At 45.8% G+C, this 13,640-nt stretch overlaps 1 protein-coding gene across 3 annotated transcripts in view; it reads right to left on the reverse strand.

Moving 5' to 3' along the window:
* The window catches only part of SLC23A2 (solute carrier family 23 member 2), a 119,500-nt gene that overhangs the window by 70,704 nt on the left and 35,156 nt on the right, over nt 1–13,640 (reverse strand). The gene's annotated exons all lie outside the window — the stretch shown is intronic.

A 13,640-nucleotide genomic window follows, 5' to 3' on the forward strand; every position in this document is an offset into this window, starting at 1 on the left:
ATCTAGAGCACTGCCAACCCTAACAGATACACTCTCTTCCAGAAGCAAGTGTGTTCTCAAGTGGGGTAAGGAATCCATGTGGAGCTACAAAAACAATCCACCATAAACTAAGCAATGGAATTCACTCTCCCAGGGATTACATATTACTCCACGGATGGGTACAGTAGCACATCAATTGGCACCTTTCAAAAGCAGTTTTTGTGCCAAAGTCAGAAGTGAATCCAGCAGGACGGAGAAGTCCTTCCTTTTTGCTTCCCACTCCTTATGAATTTCTGTTTAGTTCAAAAACTGCACCAAAATTAAAAGGGTTGGCCCCATCTCAGACACTGATGGCATATTCGCTAGGATACGCCATCAATGTCCGATAGTTGCAGGTTCCACCTCTGGGACCTGCTCCTATCTCCCAAACTGAAGGATCGCATACAACATGGGCACAGCGTGCTCTCCATTTACTGCTATAGGAGTTTGTGCTGGTGCGCTGCTATTTTTGGAACTCCTATAGGTGAATTAAGGGTGTCTATGCTTGCATGGTGAGATCTCCTTCACTAAGGCTGGGTTCAGACCTGAGCGTTTTACAGCGCGTTCCTACGCGCTGTAAAATGCACAACAGGCAAGAACCAATGATTCCCTATGGGAAGTGTTCTCACCTGAGCGTTTTACAGCGCGTACGATCGCGCTGTAAAACGCCCGACGCCCCAAGAAGTACATGAGCTTCTTTGGGGCGTCTTGTCGCACGTTCCCGTACATAGACTTCAGCGGGAACGCGCGACAATGTTCAAACCTTTGGTCTGTACTGTATGTCTCCACCATATGGTGTCTGATGGAGCATGGCAAAGCACCCAGAGGTACAGTGTGGCCCGACAGACTTCTATGGGTGCCATATTACGGCTTCCTATAACTCAGTGGTTGTTTGCAATAGCCAAAGTCTGGTAAAGCGGTTTCTGCTCCTCAAAATGTAGAAAGATATAAGGAGATTGCTTACAAGGCTGTAAGAGTAACCAATATACATAACATGAAGAGCTGGAGGAACTTGGCGGCTACCCCAAGGATATGTTAACAAGCTATTAACAACACGATGTCATCTCGGTCACGTTGTACAAGTTATACAACTTCTGTCTTCAAGTCTTATATAAAAGACGCTCATGGAGTTCAGGAAACGACTCGGCGTCTCCCTGTGTATAATGAGTGCAGTGAGGAAAAGAAGGAATCCGGGAAATCAACCCAAACAAGTTCTAGAATGAATTATTCTCCCGGAAACTAGAAAAGAAGCAATCAGATACGCAGTGAGGTTACATGGGCCGGCTGGTATCATGTACCTCAACGTTATCCCAAGCAAAACACATGGAAAAAGGTGCAGTTACACTATATCGTTCAGTCCAAAGTCATATGATACTAGCTCTTCACAAAAAGTATTCATTTATCTGAACATTAAAAAGGACATACAGGGTGGGCTTAGGTAACCAAGCGAGTGATTCTAACATCAGCCGCCATTCTCCCCCACTAGGGTTATTATTATGTCCTGGTTATTTAATAAAAATAACTGGAATTTTTTATTTTTGCTGGAAAGTTTAACTTTTTTTTCATTTTCTACTTCCAACTGTCCTAAAGCCATAACTTTTTTATTTTCACATTGCTATATGAGGGCTCATTTATTGAGGGACAAATTGTACTTTCTAACAGCACTATTTAATATTCCCTATGAAGTATTGAGAAGGTAGAAAAAAAATATTGGGCCATTGTTTTATGGGTTTCGCAATTACAGCGTTCATGCTACCTTTATTCTCAGGGTCAGTACGATTACAGACATTGAAGTAGTTTTCATACTTCAGAAAAGTTATTTATTTTTAATTTTTTTTAACAATTTCTTTGCATTGCCATATTCGGACTAGAGTTGTTAAGATACCAAATTTTTGATTCGGTTTCGATACCATAAAAAAGTCTTGTGATACTCGATACCATGCAAAAAAATAAACCAAAATTTTAAAAAATGTCGAATTGCGCAGTTATTTTTTCTGTTCCGGCGTTCACTGCATAGATATTTTTTTTATATATTTAAATTTTAATAGTTTGGACTTTTCTGACGTGGTGATATGTTTATACATTTTATATGTGAAATTGGGAAAGGGGGTGATTCATACTTAAAGGGAACCTGTCTCCGGGATTTTGTGTGCTGAGGACATGGGTTGCTAGATGGCCTCTAGCACATCCGCAATACCCAGTCCCCATAGCTCTGTGTGCTTTTATCGTGTCAAAAAAACAATTTGATACATATGCAGATTAACCGGAGAGGAGTCCTGTACGTGAGATGAGTCAGGGACAGGACTCATCTCAGGGTAATTTGCATATGTATCAAATCATTTTTTTGACACAATAAAAGCACACAGAGCTATGGGGACTGGGTATTGCGGATGTGCTAGCGGCCATCTAGCAACCCATGTTCTCAGCTCTATACACAAAATCCCAGAGACAGGTTCCCTTTAATATTTTGGTGGGTTTTTTAAACTTTATTTATTTTTTCCACTTTTTATTTAATAACTATTACCCCCCTTAGGGGCTAGAACCTGGGATTTTCACCCTGATGGAGCTCTATCAGGATTAATAGGACTTCACACTGTCCCTGCTGCCCTGTGCTCTGTGCACATAGCATCAGGGATGTTACCAGTAGCGTCCTGGCTGCCATGGTAACCGATCGGAGCCCAGGATTACACTGCTGGGGCTCCGATCAGAAGCTGCCACTGCCACCAATGAGGGGGAGGGGAGAGGACCCTGTGGCCACTGCCACCAATGATTTTAATACTGGGGTGTGGGGGCACTGTGCCACTAATGATTTTAATGGGGTGGGGGGTTGAGCGCACTGCGCCACCAATGAAATATACAGGAGACGGGTACTGGCAGATCAGCGGCAGTTAACCCCTCAGGTGCCGCACCTAATTAGCATATATTAGCTCCGGTAGTAATTAGCATATGGAGCAAAAGACAGTAATGGGGCACAGCGGGCGAACAAAGCGGCACCCAGGAATAATAGTAAGTGCTGGGACATCACTGGGTGCCACTCTGTGTAGGAAAAGTGCTATAATTGGTGGCGCAGTGCGCCCGCCCCTCCTCCGCCCCTCTCTTCTCATTGGTGGCAGCAGCACAGGGGGGAGAGACTGCTTCCTTCTCCCCTGTGCTGCTGAGGGAACATGAAAGCACTGACAGAAGCGCGCTCCTGTTCAGAGATACTTGACTGCGCAGAAGAGCAGGCCAGTATCGAAAAAATAGGGACAAAAGTACCGATTGGGTATCGAAATTTCGATACCCACAATAACCCTAATTCGGAAATTCATAACTTTTAATATATTCGTCTACAAAGCTGACAAGTTCATCAATGTATGCCTTTCTGATCACTTTTTTGGGGGAGGCAAAGTGAACAAAAAAAAAAACGCAGATTCACAGTTATTTTTATTGTTTTCCCATTATGGCATGAAGCATGCAAGAAAACCAATTTCATAGTTTAACAGTTTGGGTATTTTCAGACAATATTTTTTTGTGTGTAAAATAGGGAAAGGGAGTTATTTGATATTTTTTTTTCCTTTTGCTGGAAAAAGTTTTTAGCATAAAAAAAATGAAGGGTTGTCCGATGAAAAATATTCTGCAATCCAGCACACAGCTCTGATCACTTTTGTAATTACAAGTTTTATATAGCCAGTGATCTATTCAATAAAATGTATTACACGTGGTAGAGCACCACCTGTTTGTTCTTTTCTTTATTCCTCCCTCCACCTCAGTAACATAACTAAGGGGGACGCATAGTCTACAACGCAGAGAGCTGCAGCTGATAGGACACACCCCCTTGAGCTGTGATAGGGAGAGAGCTGCAGCAGAAAGAAAACACCCACTGAGCAATAGGGAGAGAGCTGTAACTCCGCTCAGAAAGGACCCCCCCCCCCCCCCCCCCCTTGCTGTGGTAGCGAGAGCTGCAGCACAAAGGACACACCACTGACCTGTGATAGGCAGACAGCTTCACCAGAAAGTACATAGGACCTAAGCTGTGATATTGAGTGAGCTGCAGCATAAAAAGACACACCCCGTGATTAAAGGGCTTCTGTCACCCCACTAAACATTTATTTTTATTTTTGTTTACTTATAATCCCTATACTGCGATTTATGCTGTAACTGTATTCAGTCGGCGCAGGCGCACAGAGAGGCGGCCGCTCGCTCGCTCGCTCCATCCTCAATGCGCCTGCGCTGATGACGTCACATCTACACCCGGCGCAGGCGCATTGAGGATGGAAAGGTCGAGCGAGCGCCCGCCTCTCAGTGCGCCTGTGCCGATTGAAGACCGGTACTGCACAGGCGCGAGATTTTTAATGCAAACAGGGCCAGCAGAGAACGATCCCATTCCCTGGCCCTGTCAATCAACATGAGGAGGGGGCATCTTTAGGATCGGAGGATGCTGCTGCTACCAGCAAGTAGCCGCCCTACTTGCTTGTAGCAAGGTAATTAGGATATTTTAAAAGCACATTTTTAACACAATCTACTGGACTAAAATGATTAATTAGATTATGTAGGCATAAATCGCAGTATAGGGATTATAAGTAAACAAAACAAAAAAAAAAAAACTGTTTAGGCTACTTTCACACTTGCGCTTGATCGGATCCGTTCTGAACGGATCCGATCATATTAATGCAGACGGAGGCTCCATTCAGTACGGATCCGTCTGCATTAATAACTTAGAAAAATTTCTAAGTGCGCAAGATGCCTGAGCGGATCCGTTCAGACTTTCAATGTAAAGTCAATGGGGGATGGATCCGCTTGAAGATTGAGCCATATGGTGTCATCTTCAAGCGGATCCGTTCCCATTGACTTACATTGCAAGTCTGAACGGATCCGCACGGACAGCTGAACGCAGCTGAACGCTGCAAGCAGCGTTCAGCTGTCCGCCTGGCCGTGCGGAGGCGAGCGGAGCGGAGGCTGAACGCCGCCAGACTGATGCAGTCTGAGCGGATCCGCTCCATTCAGACTGCATCAGGGCTGGACGGAGGCGTTCGGGTCCGCTCGTGAGCTCCTTCAAACGGAGCTCACGAGCGGACCGACGAACGCTAGTGTGAAACTAGCCTAAGTGGGGTGACAGAAGCTCACCATCAGAGCTGTGATCGTTACAGGGACAGAGCTTCAGCAAAAAGGACACACCTTCTGACCTGCCAGCCTAAAGAAAATCTAGCAATTAATGGCAAGATCTCTGGGTCTACATGAGGTACAGGGCAGGTTCTAGCTGTGTTAGAAAGAGGTTGTCATGTACTATATATCCCTGGACTTTATGTGGCTGTCATGGCCCATAAAAGGTAGGAACTAGTGTTAGGGACCACTCATGAAGGCGACCTTGACGTGATGAGTGGCTTATTACGCTTTGGCCAAAATGTACACCAATGCCTTATTCAACGTCCAGCATAAAGGCAGGGCAGAGTGCTGGTTGCAGTGTGCGATTGCATTTTGTGTTTTTACATTTATATCTCTATTTCGCCATAGCAATCTGCACCTGCTAGGGGTTGTGCGGGCTGAATTTTCCATAATTTTCTCTTTGTAGTATATATTGGAGGCGTGGCGATCTCCAAGCAGTCAAGCACACCTGTCCAGTTAGTCTGCCCCCTGGAGTCTGGTTTTAAAGTCAGTATAAAACTGAGTCTGCTTATACAGCACCTACCAGTAGCCATTAGGCTCCAGGAGAAGTATATAGTGGGCTCAGCATGCATGTTGGTACTTGCATCCCTGGATCCGATGAAAGCTGTAATGGCACCGGACGGGGTTAAAAGCAGAGTGTGCTTGGCGTGCATGCTGTACCTGCGCTCCCTGGACATTGTGTGGATGTCATGGCCCATAAAAGGTAGGAACTAGTGTTAGGGACCACTCATGAAGGCGACCTTGACGTGGTGAGTGGCTTATTACGCTTTGGCCAAAATGTACACCAATGCCTTATTCAACGTCCAGCATAAAGGCAGGGCAGAGTGCTGGTTGCAGTGTGCGATTGCATTTTGTGTTTTTACATGTACTATATGACGTCTGATCTTTTTGTTACATTAAAGGGATTATCCAAGACCCGGCATGCTCAACCTGCGGCCCTCCAGCTGTGGCAAAACTACAACTCCCATCATTCCTGGACAGCCTACAGCTATCAGCCTACAAAAGGGCATGGTGGGAGTTGTAGTTTTACAACTGGAGGGCCGCAGGTTGAGCACCCCTGTCCAAGACTATTAAATGCCCCCCATATGCCGGGCCCCTCACACTGAATATACATACCTGGCTGCCCGCGCTGCTCCTGGTCCCTGTACTGCAGCTCCCCCCCCCCCCCCCCGAGGAAATTTCAGGGCAGCATGTTTTAACAAAGAGCACAGATTTCAGAGTCACATCACTGTGAAGAGGCACAGGAATACAGGCTGGAGCACCGACGTAAGGGGAGACAGCAAGCTGCCCAGGGAATGCCCCCTGAGCTCTGAACCTGCAGCTCCACAAGCAGGTCAGAGGAAGAGGGCTGCAGGTCTCTAACTGCTCTACAGTCTGTGCCCAGATGAAGAAATTTAGGAGCCAAGGATTATAAGCATCCCAAGGGGAGGCAAGCATAGTAGAAATGACCCGATAGAAGTATACTCACTGTGTAATGTATACATAAACTACAAGCTAACGAAAAACATTTCAGCCTTGGAACTCTGCAATCTCTCCCCGATACAGAACAGCAAACTGCTATACACCCCCGTATCAGCGGGACTGCACTTCCTATAGCGTGTGACTAGTGGGAACTAAATATATCCTCGCTAAGTAAATCATGGCTACTGACAAGAAGCAGCATTTTCCATCTTATCTATATCTGGGAGTAGGTTCATTCTGGGTTCAATAGGCTGGGGGGCTGATACAGGAGATTTGGGAACATCTCATCAAGAAAAAAAATAATGAAGAGTTTCCGTCCCTCCCCGCGCCGGCCAACCACTGCAGAGACTGGACTGGGATGAAATGTAGAACACATTATTGCACCCGGTTTCTCATTCCGTCTTCATAAAGTACAAAGCCACTTTCACCCCTTCCCGTAAACAATTTCATTTTTTTCCCCACTTTTTACATTTTCTGCACTGTCCTAATAACTTTATTTTTATTTTCACATTTAATATTCCCCATGATGTATTGAGAAGTTAGAAAGAATTATTAATGGAGTGGAATTCAGGGGGGAGGGGGGGGATTTGGGCCACCGTCTTATGGGTTTCGCAATGACCGTTCAATAGGTGGCCAGGCAACGTTACCTTTATTCTGAGGGTCAATATGATTACAGAAATACCAAATTGATATTGTTTTTTTTTGTTCTGTTTCTTTGCATCGTAAACAATTTCTTTGCATCGCCATATTTGGACATCCATAACTTTATATTTTGATCTACAGGGCTCTGTGAGAGGACTCGTTTTTCTTGGGGCACGCTGCCAATTTAATTGACACCATTTTGGGGCATGTATGCCTTTCTGTTCACTTTCTTTGGGGAGGCAAAGTGAACAAAAAACGGCGATTAACAGCCATTTAGATTTTTTCCCATATTTCAGACAATATTTTTTTATGTAAAATTGCGTAAAGGGAGGTTCTAATCTTTTTTGTAGTCTATTTTTAGCCCCCCTAAGGGGTTTGAATATGCAATCATTAGATCACAGACTGCAATGGTTAACCACTGCAGTCTATGGGAAAACTACTGTGTTCCTACTGAGCTCAGAGCTTTCACAAGGCATCTGAGGGTTTAAATGTCCATGACTGGAGTTGTCTCCGTTTAAGGACATTGCCAGCCAGCTATGGTTCCTGCTCAGGACCTGAGCATGTATGGCAGATTTTTGGAAGGGATTAAAAGAGAAATGTGGAGATAAAAAATTAAAAAACAATCAGTGCAGTCTTAAAGGGAACCTGTCATGTGTTTATCACCCCATGAACAAACTAGCCCTTATTATAATTACCAAGGGTACTTTCACATTTGTGTCAAAGTTTTTCAAAACGCATTTTTCTCTCTGCCCAAAAATCCTGGAGTGTATTAGTGCATTAAAATTGCTGTTTTAAGTTGTTGTTTCGTAACGCCAAATAACTTCCACTTCTACTGGTTTACCGGAAGTGAAGGCAGGCAGCGCCAAAATATAGCTGACGCATGCACAGTTTACTTTATGAAGTTTTAATGGCCGTCATTACACTAGTCAGCCAGTGCGCATGCGCGGGATTTTGAGCATCGGAACAAGTGAATAGGGGAGTGGCTACAGTGCTAAATAGAAAAACCGCTGGACTCAAATCAGCTCATTAGCGTGTGGCACAGTAGCTTCTTTGCATGTATATTATGAGGCTAACCGGTTGTCACACCACTAAGTGAATAAAGGTACTTTTTAATAGTTAATAATTGTATATAATGAGTTATATTATTATCAAATACCCACATGACAGGTTTCCTATATAGGCGTCCTCTAGGAATGATTTAAAATGGCCGCCAGGAGCCTGTCGTAGAATGCGAGCAGGACTGGTTACCTCCACTCGCAGAGTTGTCTAGGGAAAGGGTGAGGGGGCAGAGCCTCACTGCCCACTGCCCTGCTCTACAATACATGGTAATGAGTTGATCCTGCCTATGATATGCCATCATGGCTGAGCAGCCCGATATGTAGTATATGCAAGTGCCAAACCATAGTGCGGCCCGCCCCTCATGCCCCCTAGGCGGTTCTGCAAATGGAGGCAACCAGTCCTCCTCACATTCTAGGACAGGTTGCTGGCGGCCATTTTAAATCATTCCTGGAGAACCGCTCTAATAACCAAACTAGGCTGTATTCTTAAAAGGCTTAGAAGGACCCATCCCCTCTCCCTACATGCCCATCTTAGTAAACACTCATCTTCCCTATAATATAACAATTCTGGAATATATTTTCTTCTGACTCCGTTCTGGGCTGTTCCTCTGTTATTCCTCAGGAATATATTTTATAATAAATTGACAACTGGGTGTTACCATTCCCCTTGTAAAAGGGGTGTGCTAATGCATAATCTGTCTTGAATGTCACACTATCCAATCTACGGACACCCCCACCCCCTAAACCGGTAATACCCAGTTGGCAATTTATTAATACCTTTGTAATAGGAATAACAGGGGAATAGGACAATGCAGAGTTAGGCTTTATACACACAACCATATTTTTCATCTGTGTGCTATAGGCATTAACTAATTTGTTTGTATGGGGTCATACGCGCTTCAGTATTTTTTTGTGGATCCATGTTGCTGTTCCGCAAATTATAGGAAGAACTCATATTCTGGTCCATATTGCGGATAAGAATAGCCCTTTCTATTGATTGGAGTGTGAAAAAGGAAAAAAAAGTGTCTGTATTTTGTGGACTGAACTACAGACATGGCCGAGTGTGCATGAGGCCTTATAAGAAAAGATGCGTCAGAATTCCTATATTAGGTGGAACACGTCAGGAGAGGTGACTGGTCATCTGTATGACGAGGGGCAGACCGGTGTGAGACAGACCCAACCTTCACTACTGCCAGTGTGCTCTGTCTGCACAGCGCTCCAGTGTGGAGAATGAGCAACTGTTCGGGGCTCAGTCTGTAGGAACACTCATCTCACAGGCTTTTCACCCAAAAATAACAAGTCAGAATGACCCAGCAAAATGAAGTGAAACAGCAGACAGGCAGACGTTCGCCCATCTATAGCAGTGAGAACCTTTAACACATTACTGTATTAGTACTAACACAACGGCCCACATTTATTAAATGGCTGAAATGCTGGATGATCAATGTGTCGCACCTTACAACCATGTAGTCCAACTTTACTTCATTTTATAGTTGGCTTGCTTTGCTTCAGAATTTTGTGCCAGTTTTTTTGGTGCAATACATAGTATCGTAAACCACACCTTCTTGCTTAATAAATATATCTAAAATGTGCTGCAGTTTCTGCCAGAGTTCAGGCACCAGCAATGTGCTGCAGTTTCTGCCAGAGTTCAGGCACCAGCAATGTGCTGCAGTTTCTGCCAGAGTTCAGGCACCAGCAATGTGTTGCAGTTTCTGCCAGAGTTCAGGCACAGCCACATGTGCATGACAAGCTGCAATTCTGCAGCAGTAGTAGAGGGTCAGCCTTGGACTTCTGTTGGGGATTCAGCAGCATATTTTTCAGAAAAAAATCTGTTGTGTAAACATATCCTCATGATACCGCTTTTAATATTTCCAAATCTGAGACAGACTCACCTCTGTTCCTGTGCCGGTCCCTGCCATTCAAGTCCCCGCTAGGTCTGCAGCTGTCACATGCTGTTTATTGTTCACATGATCGCTGTAACCAATCACTTGCCTCATGTAACCACTAAAGCCTCATTCACACATCAATGTTTCACGGACGTGTGCTGTACGTGATCTCCACGGACAGCACACGCCCCCATTCATTTTAATGTGTCCCCACACGTCCCCATTCATTTTAATTCAGACATCAGTGTTTTAGCACTGTCCGTGGGTCAGTGTTTTTAGCACGGATGCATGCTCTATTTTGTCCATCAAGTCCATTATAGGCTATAGGTCTGTGAAAACCACAGATGCCATCCATGTTGCATCCGTGTTTCACGGATCATTAAGAGATGCTTTGAAAATTATTTCCACTTCATCACCACGACGGCTACAAGGAGATTGACCCCTGACCTCTGTAGGGGCAGGAACAGAGAGAGGGTTTAAATCCCCCCCTCCCACCACCAGCACCAGTGTTTCCTGTCCCTACAGAGGACAGGGGCAGAGAGTCTCCCTGCGGGGAGATGAAGATGAAAGCGGAACTTCCTGACACCTACCGGGTGTTCCCCCTGCCCTCCTGCGGTCTTCGTACTAACGCTGGGCAGGGGCGAAGGAGGGAGGCCTCGCTCCATTATTATATGTGAGCCTGCTCCCGGTCGCGATCTCCCGCCGGGCCTGTTTGGCTATCGCCGGGTGCGCGCCTAAGCGCTTCAGGATAACGGCCGTCGTCACTTCCGGGTGCCGGGGGAAGTGACGTCATTCAGAAGCGTCTCCGAGTCAAATTTTCGCGCGCAGCAGCGCCGAATGTCTCAGTGTACCGGCGTACATCGGAGCCAGCGTGCAGTCATGTCGGCTGAACCCCGCTCCCCTGGAGACCCTTCTGTGCCGCCTGTAGTAAGTCCCCTGTGGGGAAGCGCTTCTTCCTTTACCCTGTTACTTGTCTATACACTGTACCAGGTTGCTTGTTCCTCCTCCTCCACATCTCTGGCTTGGGGCTCCTGCTGTTAGCATGTGTACTTACCATAGCTAATAAGGGTTGTTCTCCCCAGGTCACTAAGGAGGCTCAGAAAAAGATCAAAAAACAGTCCAAATGTGTGTCCTGCCTCAAACGGCTACCGGACGACTACCGTAAAAAGCTTTGTAAGGACTGCATATCTAATGTGATCGCCGAGGAACAGCCTTCTTTCCTTAAAGATCTAAGGTCCATGATCCATGAGGAAGTTAAAACCTCCTTATCCCAGATGCCTCTATCTAGGGATGCACCCCCTTCAAAAAGACATAGGGGCCCTTCCCCTTCCCTATCTGATCCAGAGATTATAGAGGAGGAGGCCTCGTCCTCCAGAACACGGGAGGACGAGGCGGTCTCCTCTGATCTTGAGACTTCAGAATCAGATCAAAGATTCTGCTTCTCCTTGGACGAGATGCCAGACCTGCTAAGGGCAGTCCGGGCCACTATGGGGGTCGAAGAAACCCCTAAAGCACACTCAGTCCAGGATGAGATGTTTGGGAGACTCAGGGTTAAAAAAACCCGGGTGTTCCCAATCAATGAGAACATACGGGATATGGTGCTGGACGAGTGGTCCAACCCAGAAAAGAGGTTGGGGGTGTCCAGGTCCTTTAAAAACCGGCTGTTGTTGACACGGACGAAGTTAAAATCTTCAGTGAAACACCGAAAATCGATATTCAGGTCGCAAAGGTCAATAAAAAGACTGCCTTGCCCTTTGAAGACACCTCTCAACTGCGTGATCCCATGGACAGGAAGGCAGATAGCCTCTTAAAAAAATCATGGGAAGCAGCGATGCTTATCTTAAAAACAAACAAACATCGCAGCTACCTCAGTTGCAAGATCCATGAAACTGTGGCTAGAGGAACTGGAATCTCGTATCAGAGATAATACTCCTAGGGATGAGATCTTGAGATCCCTCCCCCTGTTAAAATCCGCCACAGCATTTATGGCTGACGCCTCAGCGGAATCGGTCAGATTCGCTGCAAAGGACGCGGGACTCTCCAATGCGGCCCGTCGCGCCCTATGGATGAAAAGCTGGTCGGGCGACAACACATCAAAGATGAAGCTTTGCTCCATCCCGTTCTCAGGGGAATACGTCTTTGGCCCTGTCCTAGACCGTATCCTGGAGAAAGCGGCTGACAAGAAAAAGGGATTCCCAGAAGAGAGACCCTACAAAAGGAAATATCCCTTTCGGGCCCCCACTAGCCAGAACAATCCCTTTAAGGGTAAAGGGAAAAAGCGTGGCAACAGATTGAGAGCCATGCGTTGAAACACGTTCCGGTTAGGGATTACTTAATCCACCTGTTGTGGGGTCCTGCTTCCCTCGCACCCACTCTGCTCACAATATCGCATGTGGGAGCCCTGTGGACCACCATACATAAGGCATCGAAAGATGATTCATCCCAGCTCTTCAAAATAGCCTCCACACGGGCTATTGAGTTGTCCATACCCGACATTAACTTAGCGCCTTGGCGAGATAAAGGGGTCATCACTATTTCCCAACTGATAGCTGACCACTCAATTCTCCCGTTTCCTACCATTCAAAGTGCTTTTGCATTACCTCACTCTGAAATTTTCACATATTTAAGAATACGTCACTTCCTTTCAAAGACCCTTCAATCCCCTCCACAGATCAACTCATCCGTGATGCGATTATTCCAGTTTCCCTCCTTGTTCAGAAAACACTCCACAAGATCACTTTATGACATACTGGGGGATAAAGCTTCTTTTGTTAAATCCCCTCCTGTCCTCAGATGGGAAAGGGATCTAAATAGGACCTTTTCAGAGGACTCATGGACTGATGCTATTGGATTTGTAGCTTCAAATTTCAAGTGTGTCACTCACTATGAGGCAGGTCTAAAAACCATCCTACATTGGTACTTTACCCCCCAGAGACTTCATATAATTTATCCTTCTACATCGCCATACTGTTGGAGAAACTGTGGAGGAGGCGGATCCTTACTCCATGTCCTATGGTCATGTCCCATCCTAAACGACTATTGGAAGTCAGTCTTCCGTTTGGTTTCAAATTTAGCGAGGCGGAAAATAGACCCATCCCCTGAGTTGGCCTTGTTGTTCATTGGGATTAAGGAAATACCGCTCCCGAATAGACACATTGTAGGCCATGTTTTGCTCAGCGCCAAATTGGTAGTTACCCGGCACTGGAAAAGTCAGATCCCTCCTTCGATTTTCGAAGTTATACAAGAGATTAATCAGACTTGCAGGTATGAACATTCATTACCCCCATCAACCATACCCATTAAATTGAGACAGGCGACTTGGAGTGAGTGGATCAGTAGTCCCTTCTACTCCCCTTGAGGAGGGAGTCCGGGATACAGGCGGAAGCAGCGGAGATACAGCTGAAATACGATACGGGTATTTCTTAACCCTTCC

Source organism: Bufo gargarizans, chromosome 2, assembly GCF_014858855.1.
Source record: "Bufo gargarizans isolate SCDJY-AF-19 chromosome 2, ASM1485885v1, whole genome shotgun sequence".
Taxonomy (NCBI): Eukaryota; Metazoa; Chordata; class Amphibia; order Anura; family Bufonidae; genus Bufo; species Bufo gargarizans.